The 18580-nt window shown below is 51.9% G+C and overlaps 1 protein-coding gene across 4 annotated transcripts in view; it reads right to left on the bottom strand.

Annotated features, from left to right (window-relative positions):
- MAMLD1 (mastermind like domain containing 1) overlaps positions 1 to 18580 on the bottom strand; it is a 581158-nt gene that overhangs the window by 137050 nt on the left and 425528 nt on the right. For 2 of the 4 annotated variants that reach the window (XM_017500880.2, XM_037728616.1), the window contains 4 exons: positions 4418 to 4563; positions 4092 to 4202; positions 3537 to 3606; positions 2721 to 2790 (listed from right to left, as the gene is read on the bottom strand). The gene's annotated coding sequence lies outside the window, so the exon portion shown is untranslated. Of the gene's footprint in view, positions 1 to 2076; positions 2356 to 2720; positions 2791 to 2891; positions 2971 to 3536; positions 3607 to 4091; positions 4203 to 4417; positions 4564 to 18580 lie in introns of those variants that run through there. The other 2 variants (XM_037728617.1, XM_037728618.1) reach the window with 2 other exon arrangements.

Raw genomic sequence — 18580 nt, 5'->3', positions numbered from 1 at the left:
GCCGCTGCCGCCGTCTCAGCCACCGGCGGGCGCGACAGCTGCCCTGATCTCCCGCGGCGAGGGGCGCCCGCTGCAAAGCGAAACCAAGGAAAGGGCGCCCCCTATGCCGGAGCCCGGCGAGCGCAACGGCGAGTCGCGTCACCCCACCTCGCCGAGCGCTTGCCGCCTAGGGCCTCTGCGCGTGCCCGCCCGCTCGCAGTGCAGTGGACTGGGCCGTCCGGGCCGCCGGGGTTTAGGGTGTCCAGGGCTGACCGGTTGGGCCCGGGGGTTGGGGCTTCGTGCGCCCTCCTGGGTTCCCACAGAGGGTCCCTGAAACACAGCCCCTCCCCCATCGCCTACACTTGCCCTCCTGTCCCGAGCGGCTCGAAGCCACTTGGAGACAGCCGCCCCCGCCCCTTGCCTCTGCGTCCCTTTCCCCTTCCCTCTCTCCAGCCTCCTGGGAAACAAAGGGGCTTTTTATAAAGCGGATTGTTGGCGGCGGCGGCGGCGGCGGTGGTGGGAGGGAGGGGGGATCTATAAAGACAAGAAGAGGTGGGAGGGAGGGAAGTAAAGAAGCTGCGCGGCCTCCAGGGGCCCAGAGCTGCGGTGGCGGCCGGGAAGCCCCAGCGACTGCACGGTCGACCCCGCCCGGCCGGTGGGCACTCGGGCGGTAACCCACGCCTGCCAAGAGCTGGGCCGCGCGGCTGCGGTGCCGCCCGCCAGCTCACCGCAACCGGGGAACACATTCCCCAGCCGCCGGCCAGGGCCGCTGAGGGCCGCACAGTTCCCTCCGGGATCTACCCGGGGAGACCCAGGCCCTCTTCTCAGCCAACTCTTTCAAAATTGGTCGGCTTCAGGGAGACTTTGCGCCTTTGTTCCAGCGCATCCGCCTCTAGTAAGCTTGGCTCGCTGGCCCTCGCAGACAATGTCCCGGAGCCTCGGTTTGCTTACCCGTGAACAGCACGTTCGCCGTGGGGACTGCGCCCCCGGGGGGCACCGTGCTGCCAAACAACCACGACAAGCCACCCCAGCAAAGGGAGTCCCTTTTCCCCACGTCCCCCAGCCACCTTGTGCTCCCGCCTGCTCACACACACCCACACTCGGGGTGCCCGGGTCGGCCGCACCCAGCTGCAGGAGCGCGGCGGGAATGAATGCCCCAGCCCGAGGCGCGTGTTTGCCCAGGTTCCGATGGCTTCAGGGCCGAGCTTTCTGGCCCACTAATCCTATTAATGTCTGCTCAGTCCGAATTTAATAACGGATCACAATCAGACGACATCTCCAGCTTTCCAGGAGGCTTCGGACACACTGCATTGGGACGGAGCCTGGCCAAGCCAAGTGTCTGAGAAAAGTATTTGGCGGCGCTCCGGGGGGCTTCCCGCCCGCGCTAGCCGGCGCCCGGCGCCCAGCTCTGTCTTCTCTCGGACGCTGGGGAACGTGGAGCGCGGACTCTGACGCAGGGGTGCCGGCGCTGCTCCGCAGGAACCCAGTTGGGGCTGTTTCGAGAGCACCAGCTCAGCTCCGAGCTGCCCTCCCCAGGAGTTGGCAGGAGAAGGAGTGCAGGGCAGCGGGTTCGGCGCGCACACTCCACACTCTCTCTCCGAGGCGGCAAACAGCGCTGGGGTGGGGGAATCCTTCACCCAGCGGCCACTGCCTACTGGCCTGGGCTGTGGGAGCTGGCATGTGAAGGCACCGTCGCCGGTGACACCCAGGCTGCAAGCGGCTCGGGGGTGCTGGGACATAGTGGTAGCCTCCCGGTAGCCCCGCGTAGCCCAATGAACCCGCGCAGCTTGCGCCCTTCTACCTTTCTTCCCCGGTACGTGGCTGCCCTCTCCCGATTTCAGACGCCAGATGGGCGCTGAGCCAAAGGCCGTGGTCTCCGGCGTTTCGAGGGGCGCCCAGCACTGCCCGGCCGTTCTAGAAGGGGGCGGCCGCCCGCAGCGCCAGGTGGGCCGTGTGGTCAGAGCAAACTTTAGGGTCTACCGGCTCGAAGCATCTCGGGACCCCGATCCTCAGCGATGGGGACCATAACTGGGGGCCAGAAGTGTACCCCCGACCCCCCAGAACAGTCGGACCTCCTGCGCCCGCCCTCAGCCTTACCGTGCTGCAGAGCTCCGGCGGCGGCGGGGGCAGTGTCCGAGGGGCGGGCGGCCGCCGGCGCAGACAGCCTAGCCTCAGGCGGCCGCCTAATAACCCAGCCCGGTTGCAGATCACCCCCTGGCTAGCGGCCGGTGCCCCCGCGCCCGCCCGCCGCCGGCCGCTTCAGCTCGCGGCCAAGTTCATGCTGGCGGCGCTGCAGTGGCGGCCTCAATCTGCTCGCTCCATTCCCACCGCCCGGCTCCGCGCCGCGCGCCCGGAAGGTGGAGTTTCGGGGGTTTAAGTTACTGATAGGCATTTCTCACTGCTGTGTCACTCGGGGAGGAGGAGACACGCACGCCGCACACTCACACACCCTCACACTCACGGCGACGAGCGGCTCCGGCCTTAAAGGGGAAGCCGCGCTGCCCTACCCGCGACCCCGCCACCCTCAAGCCTGGAAACTCTGGGTTTCCACGCCGGGATGGGGCCGGGTGCAGCCAAAGCAGTGCGGCAGCCCAAGGGGCCTCCCAGGCCCTCCTACCTGTCTTTAGAGGAGAAAGCGGCCGCAGGCTGGCTTCCCTGTGGCTGCTTCATTTCTCCAGTCGACTCGAACCAGGGCAGCTGGGGAGGGATCGGAGGGGCGAAAGGGGCACCGGTGCACTCACCTTTGTTGCTTCGCAGTCAGGAGAGGCTGGTCGTTTCCCTCGGCGTCAGGTGGCTCGGCCAGGCGGTGCACTGGTGGGAAGAGGCGACAGCAAGGTTACCGGAGCGCCTCCAACAGACAGAGCCCGCCCCCGAGGGCCGCAAGCGGGGCCCAGCGCGCTTGGGAAACCCACACGCCGAAGGTGGACTTTCCGCGTCTGGGGAGAGCGAGCTGGTGAGACGTCAGTGGCCGGGACACATGAAGAGCTGGCACGGAGAGCTGAAAGCCAGCGCTCACCAGTAACAGGGCGAGAGAGCGCTCAGGACCGGGAGACCAAGAGAGACAGGAGACTGTAGGAGACACAGAGAAGGCAGGGACTGAGAGACAGATACCGAGAGAGGCACCGGCGGAGATAGAGAGGTAGAGACACGATGGAGGGAGAGGAGAGGAGAGGAGAGGAGGGGAAGGGAGAGGAGAGGAGAGGAGGGGAAGGGAGAGGAGGGAAGAGGAGGGGAGAGGAGAGGAGAGGAGGGGAGGGGAGAGAAGAGGAAAGAAGAGGAGGTGAGGGGAGAGAAGAGGAGGGGAGGGGAGAGAAGAGGAGGGGAGGGGAGAGAAGAGGAGGGGAGGGGAGGGGAGGGGAGAGGAGGGGGACCAGAGAACAAGAGAGCGTGCAAGAGGAATGACAGATCCCCAGAGGACCCTGAAGTGTCACGGTCACAGGAACCTCACCGCAAAGTAGCCTATTCAGCCCCCTCCCGCTTCCAGGTTTCACCAGAGCGTGACCCTAGGGCTAGCGGCCAGGCTCTTCTCCTCCCTTCGCCCGGGAAGGGGCACTCACCTGCAGTGGGTGGCTGCTGGGTGGGTAGCGCCAATCCCTCCGCCCACGCATCCGCTCACCAGCTAGCGCCCTAATGGCCAAACAGACCCGCTGTGGCGGTACTGGGGACCAGGGCTCTCAGGTGGCAGTTAGTGAACTGCACCCACCACCATCCTGGCCGAGTGCCCCACTCCCCACTTCCCAGTTCCCCACCCTCGGCGCGGACGCGGTCGGCGGCGTCGCCCGCCAGTGCGCTTAGCCCAGAGTCCAGGCTCCCTGGCCAGTCTCCAGTTCCACTGGGCCAGGGCACGCTATGCTCCCGCCCATGCTGGACTGGACTGGCTCCCTCTGCAGCTATCTATCCCAAGACGGACACCTGCGGCTTCTGCAGGAACATAGCTTCCTTGGGAACTGCCGGGCGGGCCAGCGCGCCCTGTCCACCCTCTGCCCTGGCGCCGAGTCCAGCGACTCCCGCTCCCACGTCTCCCCCCGCTCCCACGTCTCCCACCTCCCCCACCTCCCGGTACTTGGCTGCACCCCTTCTCCAGGGTCCCCTCCCAGAGTGCGCTTCCTAACCTGGACTTCTCCAGGCGATGGCAGCTGCAGAGGCTGAGCACAGCCTGGGAATGCCGCGTCTGCTCCGACAGCAGCAGCCCTCAGCTCCTGTCCGCACCTCTGAGTAGCAACCTGTCACCAACACATCTGGTCACGCTCAGCAGAGCCGCAGGCCACGAATAAAGGGATGGGCCCGCCGCCCACTCGGCCCCTCCTTCCCTCCACGCCCACGCTTTCGGCCCTCGGAAAGCGCTGGGGCCCCCTCCGAGAACTCAACGAGATCCCTTCGTGGGCTACGTAGGCGTAATGAGGCTGGGCGATTGCCTCCTAGCGTTTCACGAAGTTACCTGGAGGAAGAGCAGTGTCCAGGCCCAATCGCGAGAGATTCAGCACTGCCGGGGGTGCCCGGCCCAATGGGGCGAGGCTGGGGGTACACAGTTCGGCAAGGCGTTTGTGAAGGAATCCACCTTGTCTGGGTCCAGTCCTGTCTGTTCTGGAAAGGGCAAGCAACCAGAAGAGGTTATTGCTCTCTGGTGACTGAACCTTACCTTCAAGGCCCTGCTGTGAGAGATAGAGTCATCTCAGGGCTGCCAGTGGCGGGGTAGAACTCCGAGGGTGTTGGGATCCGTTGAAGGAAATCTGATTAAACAAAGCTGAATGGAGAACGGCCATGCCTATCACAGAGCATTGGCAGGATGCTTTTAAAATTCTCTCTGCAACCTAAAAGTGCACTAGCCAGGGAGATGGAAGGTGGATTTCTGTTCCCAGCACCTCCACTCAACCCTCGGAGCACTTGTACTCATCTTCCTCAGTTGGGCAAGTGATGCCCATTCTCCCAGAGTGTCCTGAGAAGCCTGTAATATCACAGCTGCACGTCTGTGCGATGGCTAACTGCCTGCTTGCCACCACCACCTGGATGGTCACTAGAAAGCACAAATTCCACATAACCTGCTGAACCGAGTTTCTGATCATCCCCCAAATGTGTCGTGCCCATAGTCTGCCACCTCAGTTCATGGCTACTCCATCCTTCATGTTGCCCAGGCTGAAGGCCTTGGAATTCTCCCTGATTCTTGTCTCTTGGTTACCCTCCACAGCCAGTCCAGCAGACAGTTCTGTCCTCTGCATCACCAAAACGTATCCACGATGTCACTCTTTTCTGCTCATCCATTGCTTTCCCCCCGGGTGGTGGCCACCAGCCTCTCCCCCCAGAATTAGTCCATTAACTGCCACACAGACTGCCCTCATTCCTCCCTCCCTTCAACCCTCTCCTTGCAGTCTCCTCCCAATCTCTATGCCAACCCCCACGGTGACTCCTGGTTGCACTCAAAGTAGAACTGAAGTGCTTCTAGTGGCCCCTGGGGCCCTTCAGGTACGTCCCTCCCCTATCTCGATGACATCATCTTCCCTCCACTCACTCTGCTCCAGCCACACAGACCTCCCAACTCGTCCTCAACACATAGATACATTCCTGCTTTACTTAAGATCTTTGGTTTAGCTGTTCCCTTGGGCTGGAATTCACTTCCCCCAGATATCTATGGGCTGGCTCCCTCATTTCCTTTAGTCTTGACACAAATGTCACCTGGCCACCCTATGTAACTTTTCAAAGCCCCACGCCCATCTCTGGCACTTCCTCTCCCCTTCCCAGCTTTGTTTTCTCTTTAGCGCTTACCACTACCTAACCTCCTCTATAGGTTAGATCCCAAGAGGGCAGCGGTCAGCGTCTGTTTTGTTCACTGCTGTCTTCCCAGCTCCCAGCACGATGCCTGGCATGGAGTATCTATTCAGTGAATGTTAGTAGATTCTGCTTTCCTGGAACTTTTCAGGAAACTCTGGGGGCCACTGGATTATACACACCCACTGGGAAAGGGGCCCATGGATGCCATTACATTTGAAGGTAGTTCATGACTTAAACAAAGGTTAAGAAGGCTGGAGGGCAGGCGAAGAGCTTTGTGTTAGCAACACAAAACTAGCCTCGGGTCATGTCACCAAGGGGCACTGTAGCCCACATGATTGGTGGCAGTCTTACAGGTGGCCACAGAGGTACACAGTGATTCCTTCAGTTACTGGTGGAAAGAGGTTTCCTTGTGGTTGTCACCTAGGATATCCCAAGGTTGATGGACAAAGGATAGAGGAGGCCAGAGACAGAGGCTGGGTGAAGGCTTTCTCCTCACTGAGTAGACTGGCTCTGAGAGCCAGGGCCCTTTTCTCACCCAAAATGCAAGACCAAGTCTGGAGCTCAGGAGCACATATTCCTCCATTAACGTAGGCCTAGCCTGTGCTTCACCTGCACAACCTGTGCCCCCAATGAGGTGTTGATCATCATGTCCGTATTCCAGATGAGGAAATCAGGCACTCAGAGAGGTGGAGGCATGTGTCCCGGGGCACACAGCCCAAGAGTGGTAGAGCAGTAAAGCAATTGGGCCTCAAAGCTTGGGCCATTTCCACTTGCTATGTGACTATCCATGTTTAGTGTGTGCCATCCTGGCCTGTGGATGGAAAAGAATACCATGGGGTCTCAAGGAGCTGTCCTTCTCCTAGGGGAACTCCTGGTCCTTTTGCTGAGTGGTTGCTAAACAAAAAGCTGGACTTAAGCTACTGGAGTCCAGAGATACCATGCTGAGGCTAATATGAGCCCTGTCTTTGGTCTGACCCAAACCTGGAACTCAGTGGATTTGAAAAATAAAATCACCACCCACCTGTCATTTATAGTCATATTCCTGTGAACAGATGCCAAGTTTTTCCAAGTTCATCTGACAAATGCTGGGGCTTAACAGGGCAGCCTCGGGAATTCTGGGCATGGCCTGGGCAGGTAGGGGCCCATGGAGAACATACATGCTGACTGGAAAGAGGAAACACACATCCAGTGGCTCTATTTCTCATTACTCCCACGCTCAAAAGCCTCCTGAGGCTTCCTACAGCTGACAGCACTAAATCCCAACATCTCAGCTTGATATGCAAGGCCCTCCATAGTGAGCACAAGTCTCTATTTACTTCTAGATTCTTTTGGTGCTTTCACACATGCTCCTGGGCCTCCAGCCTGGCTGGACTGCTTACTGGACACCTAACAATTCCTGGTTCTTCCGCCTTCTGCCCCTTTGCTCATATATTTCCCACGCCAGCACTCCTGTCAAAATCTTGCCTGGGCTGAACACAGTGGATCACACCTGTAATCCCAGCACTTTGGGAGGCCAAGGAGGGAGAATTGTTTGAGCCCAGGAGTTGGAGTCCAGCCTGGGCAAGAGAGTGAGACCTCATCTCTATTTTTTAAAAAAAGTCCTGCCTGCCCTTCAAGGCTCATCTCAAAGGCCTCCTCCACAGTGTAGCTCGTCCTGAGTCCCATCACAGCACAGGTGCCCTCCCTCCCTTGGCCATCCTCAGCCCAAACTGTCCTTTTCTGACACCATATGCCTTTGTCCTCAGCTCTGCCTTGTTCCACAGTTTAATAGTGCCTTTTGGGGTTTCCCCAAAGCCTCCCTGATAGACTCATGGCTAATCCTTAGCTGCAGTGTGTGTGGGGAGGGGGGTATTCAGGGTATACCTCTAGATGGCAGAATATGGATCCAGAGAGAGGAAGTGAGGTGCTGGATGTGGCCAGCACCTTCTGGCACCCCCCACTTCACCTCTGGTGCTCAGAGGCCATTGGCTATGCCCAGCTGGAGGCTACCACGTCCACCTGCTCCCTCGGCTCCCAGACCCCTGCAGCCATGCCTCACTCAGCCAGACAGATGCCCTCAGCAAAGCCAGAGACCCCCACACCCCAGGTTCTTGAGCTCCAGGCTCCCGGGGCATTGGCTTAGGGCTTGTGGGCTCCTCATCTGCATAGAGTCCTAACCCTAGGGAACCTGAGTTCTTTGACAACAGCATGCTAGAGGCCACAACCAACAGAAACACAGGAATAAGGATGGACAAGTGCCCTTGGGGAGGCCCAGGGTGGCGACTATCCCATGCAGAAGAAGTACAGGGAACTTGATCTGGAAGGCAGAAGGCACTGGTGTACACCCAGGTTTTGCTGGTTCCCAGCTGTACAACCTCTGGAGCCTTACAGGTCTCATTTCCAAAATGGAGTCATAGTAGTACCGGCCTTATTGGTATGTAGTCAGGGTTTTGGTTCTCTCATAGACAGGAACACCCTTGTCAAGGTGCCTACGGCATCAGTCATTAGCCCGCAGAGAAGAGGATGCTGTTGTGATTCTTATCCTACATACCCTAAAAGACAAGAGGCACAAAGGAAAAGTATTCGGACAAAAGCTCAGGTCTTGCAAGTACGTTCAAACATCTTGTGCTATTGTACACTCCGTAAGCACTTGATATGTCTGGCAAAAAAGGATGAGTCTGTGCCAGGTGAGGATCCAGATTGGGGCACTCACAGAGGACACATTGGAATTTTTTCCCCGGTAAGGCAGAGGAGAGCCACTGGGAAACCAGTTGACTTATTCATTCTTGCAGTGTTCTTAAACAATTTTAATATTCTTCGGGATGTTCAAGAAACACAATAGAAACAAATGGGAAATTGTTAAAATATTGATTGCAATTTCCTGGTGACTTCGTTGATTTAAAATATAGGAACTTTTAAGGAAAAGAAGAAGCCCTCATTAGCAAGCAAGCAGTTAATTAAGGGCCTGTAGAATGCCTTGCATTGATTTCACCATGAAGCCAGAAAACTGTGGCTACAAGTCAATTTTCCCTCCATAGCTTCTTACTTACCACGAATGCTGTTTCCAAAATGCCATAGGTAATGCTACCAAAGCCTAGATAAGGATGGGAAGTGGTCATTTAAACAGAGATGAATAAACAATTTAGGGAATTAACGTAAATCCAGATGGCTGCCAGTTTCCCGTTTGCACCATGCATAGGACTGAAAGACATTGTCAAAGCTCTTATATAGAAAAAAGTATGCAGATGGCATGCTAATTATTACTCTTCATGCAATTACATTATTTTCCAACAGAAGAGGCACAACTCAGGCCCCACATGGGAAGAGGATCTATCTGATGTTCTAGGACCCTTCAAACCATTTGTAATTTTGTGACTTAAGAAACCAAAACAACACAACTCTGGCCTATGGCTGTCCTAGCAACCATCTAGGCTGCTGCTGCACCATCACCACAATCATTCAAAAGGTTAAAATGACCTAACGCCAGGAAACCAGCTAGGCCCCCCCTCGGGCAGGCACATTCTCCAGGACATCTGGAGACAACCAGACAATGTGCTCCAGGTGACCTGGGTTTGGAAAACACAATCATATAAACAATAAAAGCAGGCCCTGTGCTTCATATCTATGAGCTCAATGAAGCCTTGCAAAAACAAATTTCAGGGCTAAGCAAACTGAGGCTCAGAGAGGTTAAGCAATTTTTCTGAGATCACATAGTTACTCACTGTGGAACCAAAATGTGGATGTCCTAGGCAGTCTGCAACTCAGTGAAATCCTATTTACATAAAGCTCAGAAGGGAGGAGGGAAGTAACATGCCCTTTGTACATGGCTAGCTCTGTGCCTGGTGCTTTGCTAGCTGGCTTGCATCACCTTGTGAGAAACGACGGTTACATTTTCAGAAATCTTGTCAACCTGTTGATGACACATTGGTAGCCCGAAATTGGCAATGGTGGGAGTAGGCACAGCTCCAAAATGGGCAAAAGCTACAAATCAGGGCTGTTTGTTAAACATTTGCCAACATACCATTGCACCGCAGGTGTTAGAGTCAGACCACCGGGTCCAAATCCTGACCCCCAGCACTTACTGCGTGGCCTGGGGCAAGTTCCCTAGTTTGTAAAATGGGAGATAACAATAGTGCCTACCTCATCAGGTTGTTGCAATCGTTAATTAATCCATGTAAATTACCTAGCACAGCATAAGCAATCAATTCACATTAATTGTTGTAAACATAAGTATACTGCAACCACTACTACTGCTGCTTATTATTATCATTATCATTATTTAGGCAGCCATCCACTTTCATCTAGAGCACAGCAACCATGTTCTAACTAGTCTCCTTTCCTCCAATCTTGTCCTCTCCAATACATCCTGCTCACATCCACTAGGGTAAATTTCCCAAATACAGATCCTTCCTTGCTTAAACTATTTCCTTGGCTCCCTCTAACCCTGAGGGCTAAAGTCCCACCTCCTTTGCTTAGGATATATGGTCTACCTGATCTGACCCTTCTCCAAAATACTAAAATCTGTTATAGTTTGTTAGGGCTGCCATAACAAAGTACCACAACCTCGGGGACTTAAACAACAGACGTTTCTTGCCTCACAGTTCTAGAGGCCAGAAGTCTGAAATCAAGGTGTGTCAGCAGGGTTGGTTTCTTTTGAGAGCTGTGAGGGAAGGATCTGTCTTGGGCCCTTCTCCTCGTGTCTCTTCACATTGTCTTCCTTCAATGCATACCTCTATGTCCTAATTTCTCTCTTTCATAAAGAACATCAGTCATATTGAATTAGGGCCCCACCCTACTCCAATATAACCTCATCTTAACTAATTTCATCTGCAATGACCCTATTTCCAGATAAGGTCACATTTTGAGATACTGGAGGTTGAGACTTCAACATACTAATTTGGTGGGAGGACACAATTCAGCCAGTAACAGACTGTCACTCCATCTCCACGCCCCCAAAAACCTTAGCCCATTCCAGCGCCAACTCTCAGTCCATAATCTTATCTAAATGTCATTACATTAGATACAGGTGAGACTGAGGATATAATTCATCCTGGAGCAATGTTCCTCTCCATTTGTGTACCTGTGAAACCAGGCAACAAGTTCTCTGCTTCCAAAATGTCATGGTGGAACAGGCATAGGACAGACATTCCCATTCCAAGAAGGAGGAAATGGAAGGGAAAAGGAGTCATGGGTCATGGGAAAGTCTGAAACCTAGCAGCACAAATTCCATTTGATTTTAAAGCTTGAGGATAATCCTCTTTGGCTTGATGCTCTGTCCTCTGGGTTTGTCCCCCAGCCTCTACAAAGATAACTCATGTGGTGGACAGAGCAAACAAGTCATTGTTCTGAAAAACACTGTTCTTTCACACCTCCATGCTGTGTACACGTTGTTCCCTTCAGGCAGCAGGAGGCCCTCCTTTCCCTGTCACTTGGGCACTCCTCTGAAGCCGTTAAGCCTCAGCTGAAGCCTGAGGTCCTTGTTTGTGAGGCCCGCTTGGAGTCCCTCCTCTCTGAGGTCCAGGAAACGGGGCTGCCCCATTTGTGAAAAGCACCTCTAGCATCTGTTACCACCTTGGCTTGTAACTGTTGATTTACCCATTTTTTTTTAGTAGACTAGGAACTACTTGATTTTAGGCACAAGCTCTGATTTTTAGCACATCTTTGCGGAGTGGGATTGGGCACAGAGCTAGTGTGCAATATATAAATGCCTGTTTCTGTGATATCAAATGCATAAAGGAGCCTTTTCTGAATACCTACTGTGTGCAGAGCATTGGACTTGGGCTGTATACTCTTCAGGAGAGAAGAAGCAAGGACAAACTCTCACATTCATCATTAGAGACAACGTATGTACCACACTTGAGAGCTGTAAGGGCCTTAGCAGCAGGTACCGACACCTGACTTATTAACTCATTGATTGGATCATCACACCAACTCCGTGAGATATAACATAGGCTAGTGTAAAGGCAAGCAATCAGGAACCAGCCTGCTTTGAATCCAGGCTTTCGCTCTTAACCAGCTATGTGACCTTGAGCAGCTTACTCACCCACTTTGTGCTTCGGTTTCCTTATCTGTAAACTGGGACTAGCAGTGGCACTTACCTCATAGGTTGGTGTGAGGATTCAGTCAGTTAACATCTTTCAGATGTTAACTATTATTCAGATATAGCCAGGGTCTAACTAGGTATCCTAGAATCTGCTGCTGCTACAAAATGCTTGCTGAAGGCAAAGCATGCTTATCTGCTGAGTGACAGCACTGGGCAAAATAAATCCTAAGTGCCCCTCCAGCTCTCCAGTGAAGTGCTCCTGTTCTGTACGTGAAATGACTTCAGTGCACCAACAAGCAACAGGTATGTAACTACAAATAAATATGTGCATGTGGGGAGAGGGTAGGCACCTGAAAAGCTAGTGATGCTCTGTGTCAAGTGGTGGCAGACCCATGAACAAGGTCCTGGGTTCTTGGCTCCATCCTGCAAGTGGCCCACTATGGGACCTGGGACAAGCTCCTTTCCCTTTCTGGGCTTGAGTTTCTGGCTCTATCACAAGCTTTGATCTCCCATTTCTAGCATTTTGCAGGGAGCTACCCTCATCTGCCCTGGTAACCAGGAGACCAGTCCTGGGCTGCGGGTGGTCGCCAGTTGTGTTGGAGATGTAGCTATATCTCCAACAGCCTGCCTCGCAGCCCCATAGCATATCTGCCAGCAGGGAAAGCCTGCTCCCTTAAGGATTGAGTGTAGATGCCACTCAGTGAAATTAGTGTAACAAAACCAAAGGAATAAAGGCAAGGATGTGGCTTGCTGCTTTTCTCTATAAGCTAGGGTGCGTATCTCCCAGGCCCTTTCTCCTGAACTCAAAAGCAGGTGAGGCTAGAGACGCTTTGCTCCCTGAGTGCATTCTGTCTGGGTACTTCATTACTCCCTTAATACCTCAGGAACTGGGATGTAGGCCCCTCTTGCCCCCGGGACACTGCTCAAGGCGCTTCCAAGGTGGTACTATATGGGGAATTACGGTACTAGGTAGTTGCCAGGAGGAAGAGAGTGTATGCCTTACAAGGGACTGAAATGTCCCTGCTGTTCAGAGAAAGGAGATTCACAGAATAAGGCAAAATTGATGCCTTTTGCAGCGGCCAAATTTCCATCTCATTGGTGTGTGTAGGAAACGTGATGCCCAGAGCTGGATCACATAGGCTGGTGTCATGTTGCATCAGTGGCAAAACAAACGGCTTTAGTAATAAAATCCCCTGAACCTAGTGGCAGATGCCTGGCTGGCTAGGAGGGCTGTGGCGCCTGGCTTTAGAACTGTTGAGGTCCAAGGAAGGTAGACATGGTGTCGCACTGATCCTTGCAGTGAGCATCTAGAAGCTTCCTACAGGTAGCCATGCAGTGCTCAACTTCCTCCCTGTCTATGGCCTTGCCCCACAGAAGCCATCCTTCCCAGAACACATCATTGCCCATGTCATTGCCCTAGCCTATCTGTGAAATCACAGTCCCATACTGGCTTTATATTCTTGAAGAGTGAATGTGGCAGTGTGCCACCTTACAGGCTCCACTCTGCCATGCCACTCCACAGGCCTGGTGACTCTAGAAAATCAGAGCAGAAGATTCAAGAAGCTCCTGCAACCCTTAGCAGAGGCTGGGAGAATCAGAGCAGAAGCCTTGAGAAGCTTCTGTAACCCTAAGCAGCTGAGAACACCAGGGGCCACCTTTTTCTGTAGTAGGGTAAACAGCAAGCAGACCATTTCCTACTCTTGACGGAGGCCAGAACTAGCTGTCCCCTGTGAAACTCCATGCCAACTCCTGCTGTCCACGTAAAGCTTGTTCCTGGTAATGAAATGACCATTCTGCCAGTGTAACATTACTTAGTGATTTATTAGTGATTACTGATTTTCAATTGTGGTTTCCAGGGGCTGTGGGATGGAGCAAATCAAAGGCATCCTGCCTGTGGATCTACATCCATTTGCTTGAGGCCATGGGCTCAGATGCAAGTAGCTCATCCATTGCCGAAAACACCAGGAGAGGAAACCAGTGCTCCTTCCTACTCCTCAGTTTCCACCCACTGTCCCCTGAAAAGCCCTCCATCCCATTTCCCCCAAAGCCCCAGCTGCAGATGGGAGCACACAGGATTTTAAGTGGATGCTTTTATGTTTGGATACTCTTCCCACCTCCTAGGACTTACCCTGCCTCTTTTCTCTGCAGAACCCTCTCTCCTTTGATCTCTCTTAAAGGATTCCCACTTCTTCCTAAAGGTCCACTGTGCCTCAGCATGGAAAATGGTGACCTCCCTACCCTGGAAGGAAGCAGGAGCCTTTGGGCCAATTGCCTGTATTATCTTGTGGCCTTGGGACTTCTTTACCACCAGGCTTCTGGGCCTGGAAGGAATCTTAAAGTGAGGTTGTTCAACTCCCTTCCCAGCCCTGTCTGTGACTCCCAGATCCAGCCTCCAATGTGAGAAAGAATGGGCACTCATACATTCTCTCCTAAGTGTCTTCTGAGCACCTTCTTCCAGCACCACACTAATTGCAGAAGAAAGATCTATACAAAAAAAGGAAGGTCTACCAGAAACCTCTTATATATTATATGACATCTGCTTAGTTTTCCCTGTCTCTTATTCCTGCCACCTCTGAAGCACCCAGTGTTTCCTGTGTGGTCTCCAACAAACTTCATGCAGGTACAGCTTGATAGCACGTCACTTCAGGCTTACACCCCATACCTCTATCCCGACCTTCTTTTTTGACATTGGCATACAATGCCAGGCTAACTTGCTTTGCATGTGTACACAGAGGGGAGTTAGGATTCTGTGGAGTGAAACTTTGGTCAATGAGGACAGGAGGTGATGGATAACTGATTCCCTTATTTTCCCCCAGTTCTGAGACACATTCATTTGACTTTTCAGGGGGTTATATGCCATCAAGCAATCAGTCACAAATTATGGTGGGCAATTAGGTATAATATGGTAGTTTTGGCTCTTCTTCCTTTCCTATTTTACTTCTCATCCCTTACTCCGTCCTCTGGGATCACATTTTCCAATAAAGGTATTTACATATAAGCTGATGTCTTAGGCTCTGCTTTCCAGGGAACCAGATAATTGCTAGTAGGAAGGGTTTTACAAATCCTAAGGATGGAATTCTAGAACTGGATCTCTTACCAGGAAGATGAGAATAAGGACCCCATTTCTGGTGAAAGAAGGGTCTGTGATGAGCCCTGGCATGCAGTAGCATCACAGTTATTTGTTTTCACCTGTGAAACATGTAGTTATGTGGTAATTGTGACCCTTGAGTAGCACAGGGACAATGGTAATTGTAAGGATTTGAGGGTTGGTTGGCTTTTGTTACTTTGGGAAGTTTGCAACAAAGAAGATGACAGGCTTGGGTCAGCCAACCATTAATTTAAAACACTCTGTGAAAGCTAGGGGGCCTCTATGGATGTGTATAAAGGGATCCTTATCTTCTGCTGTGGCAGGGAAGACCATGCTAAAAATCAGACCCAATACCAAATTGTAAGATTAGGATACCACAAAGAAGATTAAATGACAGCCTCGATACTTTCTATATCAAGGTCCTGACAGAAAAACAGTGGGATCTTGATAACTTGGATGTAAATATTTGGATAGATAAGTGTAAGAACTTGAACTCCCATATTTTCCAGAAGCCTCCATGTTTGGCAGCCCTTTTCCTTTTGCCAGAGAAAAGCAGCTTGTTCTTATGTGGAGACCCTGTAACATGTCACCTGATGCAAATGTCTTACAATACAATGCTTTTTCTCCTAAAGACCTGCCCCACTGTCCCTTATTGCTTCCAGGCTGGTAACTGTGGCACCAGAGACCATCAATTTATTCATTAACCCTCTTGCTTTAAGTCTTTGCAAAAATTGCAGTTGGCCACCACCTTGAAGGGGCCTCTGAGACAGACTGACCTGGGACCTTACGTGTCTCAAGGAAGAAGTGAGAGCCTTTTGTTTTCTGAAACACAGAGTCTCCATTTTGTAACATGGGAGCTGAGTATACTGGAGGATACATGAAAACCTGGGTGGTATAAGGGATGGACTGTATCAAACCCTTTTTCTGTCCCACTTTAAGTCCTCTTAGCCTCACTTGACTCTTAATTCTGCCACTGCTGTGACAACTGGTTCTGTGAAGATTCTGACCACCTCCATGCCAATGCAACCTGCCAGTGCCTTGAAGTGCCTGCTTCTCCTCTCCTTCCCTTGGGCATCTCTGCTGCCAGCATGGGAACTCTCACAGCACCCACATGTGTGTACCCTGGCATTTGGGGGCTTTTACATCCTGTAAGATGACTGTCTCTCTTTCTCTTCCCCCATGGATGATCCTAAGATGCATTTCAAATGGTTTCTTAGGTAGCCCTGGAAATTCTAGCAGCCAGTTGCCTTTCATGGAGGGCAACTTGATAAACATATTCTCATATTGACTCTTTCTCCTATACATTGCTCCTCTGCCTCTCACTTCTGCTTTCTGGGGCTATCTTCCTCCCAAAATATCCACACATAAGCGTTTGCCTCCAGTTCTACTCTCTGAGGAGTGCAGGCTAAGAGAGTAGGCACATGCCTACCCTCACTGAGTTTCCAGTCTGATTGGAGAGATAGACACAGAGTATTTATAAACCTGGTATAATGTGTACCATACAGGACTGTGCCCAGTGCAGCAGGAGTGCAGGAGATCAATCACAGGAACCCTAAGTAATCTGGAGGGAGGGTTCCTTTAAGTTGTGATGGCTTTGCTGATATGTGAAGCATAGATAGGTTACTCAGGAGAAAGGAGTGTGGATCATTGTTTTTGCGGGGCAGATATTGTTACAGGGTGGAGAAGAGAAGGGAATGCACCAAACATTGCTGGATGCTTCAGTATTGGAAGCAGGGTTGGGTGGTTTGGGGGTACATGGAAAGTGGAGGCAGCCTGAGCAGAGCTCTCTTTCTAGATGAAGTGAAGTCCGGGAGGAAATAAGGCAGAATGGGGTCCAGGACCCAGAGGAATAGGTCAGCCTTCCACAGAGGAAGTGAAGTGGAAGAAGAAAGAAAGAAGGGAGGTGTGTGGGGATTTTGAGGTGGGGAGGACACTGAAAGCCTCTTCTCTGCAAAGCCGGAGCTGAGCCTGTTGCTGGAAGAGTAAGGGTAGGGCTTAGGCTGGAAGAGGTTTGTGGGGAAGGCACAGGACAGCTGTTAGGTGGGGGGTGGGGAATTCCAGAGCTATCGAGTTGGCTGAGTGAGCTCTGTCTGCCCTCACTCCCTGCAGGCTTTGCATAGAGGAGAACCTGGGGAAGTTTGTTGAAAGGAGAGCTGTTTTTCTAATCGCACCTGAATTGTTGTGAGTTCACACTTACCCTTCACTTGACCCACACTTGCCTTGCCTTCTTACTGCCTCCTACACTCTTTCAAATGCACCTACTTTCCCATCCCCAAACCTTTAGCCCATCTCTGCAAGGAACAACTGGTCTTAGATCCCCTCAAGCCACAACCCACATTCTTCAAATCGCAACTCAAAGTCCCACCTCCAAGAAGCTATCTTTGTGGTTAATACCGACCATTCTTGAACCCCTCTGCAGAAGCTCCAAACTTGACTTCTTGCTCACTGCACTCCTATAATTGCTTTTGTCTTCTGAATTTAGGCAGACCTGGGAGAAAACCAGTGTCTGTCTCATGGCCCTGTGAGAATGGGAGCTCTGAAGGGCAGGGAGGGAATAAGCCCACCTTTCACTTCTGCCCTTGCTTCCACTAGACAAGTAGGAAGTCTCCAGACATTTTTGGTAATCAAAGGGGGTCAGAGGTAAGCCCCACCCAGGAGTGGGGCTTACCAGGGATAAGACCATTCCAGAGATTCTTAGTCAAGCTCAGACACCCTCTCCTATGAAGCCCAGGGAGGCTTCAATTTATCTATGAGATCCTTGGATTTGAGTGCAGAATATTGTATGTGAATATGTATGCATGCGTGCAGGTGCCCTTCATTGTATTTTTCTGGGTAGAAGTTCCATAACTTTTTTCTACTCTTTAAAACGCCTTCAATCTTCAAATAACCCAGATCTTCTGCTGCAAACCTTTCTTGGTGTACAGCAGCCTGCAGTTGGCTTACACCCTCTACTCTGTGTGCAATACTGGGAGGAATCACTGCATAGCTCACCTGCCATCAGAGTGTCAAATTCAGACGTTCAAATGGTGGCTACACCAAAGTCCCTGGGCTACTGGCAAGGGTGTTGTGGCTATTTGCACTCAGCCAGAATCCTGTCTGTGAACCATAGCACCCCTCAACATCCCAGTGAATGGATGACAATTAAGAGCCATCCACGTTTATGAATCTTGTGGAAATTAATAAACCTGTTGGTTCTGGAAGGCCTTTTAAAGTCCATTGAGATCAATATTTCCAGAAACGTGTTATATGAAACATGAGTTTTGCCGGATGTGAATAACTGTTTCAAGAAAAAAGATTCAGAGGTCAAAAATAATTTGGGAGCTTTAGGGCTAAACAGCATTAAGCAGTTCTCTTTCTGGTAAGTCTTCTGAGAGCCTTTATTATGTAATATATGCTTTGAATTTTCAGGAAGAAGATAAAGCGAACAGTGTTTCCCAAGTCTACTTCAAGTGCTATGAAATTGATTCACAGAGTATCTGGGCAGAAGCAGAGTTCCAAAGAGTGCTCTAATCCACAGGTCTAATTTGACCCCCTCATTTTACAAAGGTAAAAATGAAGGCCCATGAAGTAAAAGGTCTTGCAGCCCAAGGTCATCTACAAAACTATTCAGTTATTAAAGGCAGCTGTAAGGTTGTTGGCTGGGGTGGACTGGGAGGATGCAGACCAAGGCACAAACAGGCTGCGTTAGTTGGTAGTGAGATCCCAGCGTAGCTCTGGAGGATTGA

This window comes from Cebus imitator, unplaced genomic scaffold, assembly GCF_001604975.1.
Source record: "Cebus imitator isolate Cc_AM_T3 unplaced genomic scaffold, Cebus_imitator-1.0 Scaffold273, whole genome shotgun sequence".
NCBI lineage: Eukaryota > Metazoa > Chordata > Mammalia > Primates > Cebidae > Cebus > Cebus imitator.
This window is presented reverse-complemented; position numbering and strand designations above follow the sequence as displayed.